A 5,649-nucleotide genomic window follows, 5' to 3' on the forward strand; every position below is an offset into this window, starting at 1 on the left:
TACTATGAGACGTGATCCGTTATGACGTAATGCTATACGACGTTATACGGTATGACGAATTACTGTATGACGTTATACGTTATGGCGTATTACTACGTGACGTTAAACATTATGCCGTAATTCTATATGACGTTATACGTTATGACGCATTGCTATATGGCGTTATACGTTAAACCGGAATTCTATATGACGTTATACGTTATGACGTATTACTATGTGACGTTATACGTTATGACGTAATTCTGTATGACGATATACCTTATGACGTACTACTATGCGACGTTATACGTTATGCCGTAATTCTATATGACGTTATACGATATGACGCATTACTGTATGACGTTATACGTTATGACGTACTACTATGTGACGATATACGTTATGACGCATTACTATATGACGTTATACGTCATGACGCAATACTATATGATGTTATACGTTATGACGCATTGCTATATGGCGTTATACGTTAAACCGGAATTCTATATTACGTTATAAGTTATGGCGTAATTCGATATGACGTTATACGTCATGTCGTTTTATTAGATGACGTTATACGTCATGACGCAATACTATATGATGTTATACGTTATGACGCATTTCTATATGGCGTTATACGTTATGGCGCATTACTATATGACTTTATACGTTAAACCGTAATTCTGTGTAACGTTATACGTTATGACGCATTGCTATATGACGTTATACGTCATGACGCAATACTATATGATGCTATACGTTATGCCGCATTGCTATATGGCGTTATACGTTAAACCGGAATTCTATATTACGTTATAAGTTATGACGTAATTCTATATGACGTTATACGTCATGTCGTTTTATTATATGACGTTATACGTCATGACGCAATACTATATGATGTTATACGTTATGACGCATTTCTATATGGCGTTATACGTTAAACCGTAATTCTATGCGACGCTATACGTTAAACCGTAATTCTACATGACGTTATATGCAAAACCGTAATTCTATATGACGTTATACGGTATGACGCATTACTGTATGACGTTGTAAGTTATGACGCAATACTATATGACGTTATACGTTATGACGCATTACTATATTTCGTTATACGTTATGACGCATTACTATATGACGTTATACGTTATGACGTATTACTATGCGACGTTATGCGTTATGCCGTAATTCTATGTGACGCTATACGTTATGACGCATTACTATATGACGTTATACGTTAAACCGTAATTCTGTATGACGTTATACGTTATGACGCATTGCTATATGGCGTTATACGTTATGACGTATTACTATGAGACGTTATCCGTTATGACGTAATGCTATACGACGTTATACGGTATGACAAATTACTGTATGACGTTATACGTTAAACCGTAATTCTATGTGACGCTATACGTTATGACGCATTACTATATGATGTTTTACGTTATTACGCATTACTTTATGACGTTATACGTTATGGCGTATTACTACGTGACGTTAAACATTATGCCGTAATTCTATATGACGTTATACGTTATGACGCATTGCTATTTGGCGTTATACGTTAAACCGGAATTCTATATGACTTTATACGTTATGACACATTGCTATATGGCGTTATACGTTAAACCGGAATTCTATATGATGTTATACGTTATGACGCATTACTGTATGACGTTAGACGTTAAACCGTAATTCTGTATGACGTTATACGTTATGACGTTTTACTATGTGACGTTATACGTTATGCCATAATTCTATATGACGTTATACGGTATTACGAATTACTGTATGACGTTATACGTTAAACCGTAAGTCTATATGACGTTATACGCAAAACCGTAATTCTTCGTGACGTTATACGTTGTGACGTACTTCTATGTGACCTTATACGTTACGACGTAATTCTATATGACGTTGTACGTCATGACGCCTTACTATATGGCGATATACGTTATGACGCATTACTATATGACGTTATACGTTAAACCGTTATTCTATGCGACGCTATACGTTAAACCGTAATTCTACATGACGTTATATGCAAAACCGTAATTCTATATGACGTTATACGGTATGACGCATTACTGTATGACGTTGTAAGTTATGACGCAATACTATATGACGTTATACGTTATGACGCATTACTATATTTCGTTATACGTTATGACGCATTACTATATGACGTTATACGTTATGACGCATTGCTATATGGCGTTATACGTTATGACGCATTACTATATGACGTTATACGTAACACCGTAATTCTATATGACGTTATAGGTTATGACGCATTGCTATATGGCGTTATACGTTAAACCGGAATTCTATATGACGTTATACGTCATGTCGCCTTATTATATGACGTTATACGTCATGGCGCAATACTATATGATGTTATACGTTATGACGCAATACTATATGACGTAATACGTTATGCCGTAATTCTCTGTGACGCTATACGTTATGACGCATTACTATATGACGTTATACGTTAAACCGTAATTCTGTATGACGTTATACGTTATGACGCATTGCTATATGGCGTTATACGTTATGACGTATTACTATGAGACGTTATCCGTTATGACGTAATGCTATACGACGTTATACGGTATGACGAATTACTGTATGACGTTATACGTTATGGCGCATTACTATATGACGTTATACGTTAAACCGTAATTCTATGTGACGCTATACGTTATGACGCATTACTATATGATGTTTTACGTTATTACGCATTACTATATGACGTTATACGTTTCACCGTAATTCTGTATGACGTTATACGTTATGACGCATTGCTATATGGCGTTATACGTTATGACGTATTACTATAAGACGTTATCCGTTATGACGTAATTGTGTATGACGATATACCATATGACGTACTACTATGCGACGTTATACGTTATGCCGTAATTCTATATGACGTTATACGATATGACGCATTACTGTATGACGTTATACGTTATGACGTATTACTATGTGACGATATACGTTATGACGCATTACTATATGACGTTATACGTCATGACGCAATACTATATGATGTTATACGTTATGACGCATTGCTATATGGCGTTATACGTTAAACCGGAATTCTATATTACGTTATAAGTTATGACGTAATTCGATATGACGTTATACGTCATGTCGTTTTATTATATGACGTTATACGTCATGACGCAATACTATATGATGTTATACGTTATGACGCATTTCTATATGGCGTTATACGTTATGGCGCATTACTATATGACTTTATACGTTAAACCGTAATTCTGTGTAACGTTATACGTTATGGCGCATTGTTATATGACGTTATACGTCATGACGCAATACTATATGATGTTATACGTTATGACGCATTGCTATATGGCGTTATACGTTAAACCGGAATTCTATATTACGTTATAAGTTATGACGTAATTCTATATGACGTTATATGTCATGTCGTTTTATTATATGACGTTATACGTCATGACGCAATACTATATGATGTTATACGTTATGACGCACTTCTATATGGCGTTATACGTTAAACCGTAATTCTATGCGACTCTATACGTTAAACCGTAATTCTACATGACGTTATATGCAAAACCGTAATTCTATATGACGTTATACGGTATGACGCATTACTATATGACGTTGTACGTTATGACGCATTGCTATATGACGTTATACGTCATGACGCAATACTATATGATGTTATACGTTATGACGTATTACTATATGACGTTATACGTTAAACCGTAATTCTATGCGACGCTATACGTTAAACCGTAATTCTACATGACGTTATATGCAAAACCGTAATTCTATATGACGTTATACGGTATGACGCATTACTGTATGACGTTGTAAGTTATGACGCAATACTATATGACGTTATACGTTATGACGCATTACTCTATTTCGTTATACGTTATGACGCATTACTATATGACGTTATACGTTATGACGCATTGCTATATGGCGTTATACGTTATGACGCATTACTATATGACGTTATACGTAACACCGTAATTCTATATGACGTTATACGTTATGACGCATTGCTATATGGCGTTATACGTTAAACCGGAATTCTATATGACGTTATACGTCATGTCGCCTTATTATATGACGTTATACGTCATGACGCAATACTATATGATCTTATACGTTATGACGCAATACTATATGGCGTTATACGCTATGACGCATTACCATATGACGTTATACGTTATGAAGTATTACTATGCGACGTTATACGTTATGCCGTAATTCTATGTGACGCTATACGTTATGACGCATTACTATATGACGTAATACGTTATGACGCATTGCTATATGGCGTTAAACGTTATGACGCATTACTATATGACGTTATACGTAACACCGTAATTCTATATGACGTTATACGTTATGACGCACTTCTATATGGCGTTATACGTTAAACCGTAATTCTATGCGACTCTATACGTTAAACCGTAATTCTACATGACGTTATATGCAAAACCGTAATTCTATATGACGTTATACGGTATGACGCATTACTATATGACGTTGTACGTTATGACGCATTGCTATATGACGTTATACGTCATGACGCAATACTATATGATGTTATACGTTATGACGTATTACTATATGACGTTATACGTTAAACCGTAATTCTATGCGACGCTATACGTTAAACCGTAATTCTACATGACGTTATATGCAAAACCGTAATTCTATATGACGTTATACGGTATGACGCATTACTGTATGACGTTGTAAGTTATGACGCAATACTATATGACGTTATACGTTATGACGCATTACTCTATTTCGTTATACGTCATGTCGCCTTATTATATGACGTTATACGTCATGTCGCCTTATTATATGACGTTATACGTCATGACGCAATACTATATGATCTTATACGTCATGTCGCCTTATTATATGACGTTATACGTCATGACGCAATACTATATGACGTTATACGTCATGTCGCCTTATTATATGACGTTATACGTCGTGACGCAATACTATATGATGTTATACGTTATGACGCAGTACTATATGGCGTTATACGTTATGACGCATTACTATATGACTTTATACGTTATGACACATTGCTATATGGCGTTATACGTTAAACCGGAATTCTATATGATGTTATACGTTATGACGCATTACTGTATGACGTTAGACGTTAAACCGTAATTCTATGCTACGCTATACGTTAAACCGTAATTCTATATGACGTTATACGCAAAACCGTAATTCTTCGTGACGTTATACGTTGTGACGTACTTCTATGTGACCTTATACGTTACGACGTAATTCTATTTGACGTTGTACGTCATGACGCCTTACTATATGGCGATATACGTTATGACGCATTACTATATGTCGTTATACGTTATGACGCATTACCACGTGACGTTATACGTTACGACGTAATTCTATATGACGTTATACGTCATGTCGCCTTACTATATGACATTATACGTCATGACGCAATACTATATGACGTTATACGTTATGACGCATTACTATATGACGTTAAAGGTTATGACGTATTACTATATGACGTTATACGTTAAACCGTAATTCTATGCTACGCTATACGTTAAACCGTAATTCTACATGACGTTATATGCAAAACCGTAATTCTATATG

Source organism: Bombus fervidus, unplaced genomic scaffold, assembly GCF_041682495.2.
Source record: "Bombus fervidus isolate BK054 unplaced genomic scaffold, iyBomFerv1 scaffold0020, whole genome shotgun sequence".
In the NCBI taxonomy this organism is placed as follows: domain Eukaryota; kingdom Metazoa; phylum Arthropoda; class Insecta; order Hymenoptera; family Apidae; genus Bombus; species Bombus fervidus.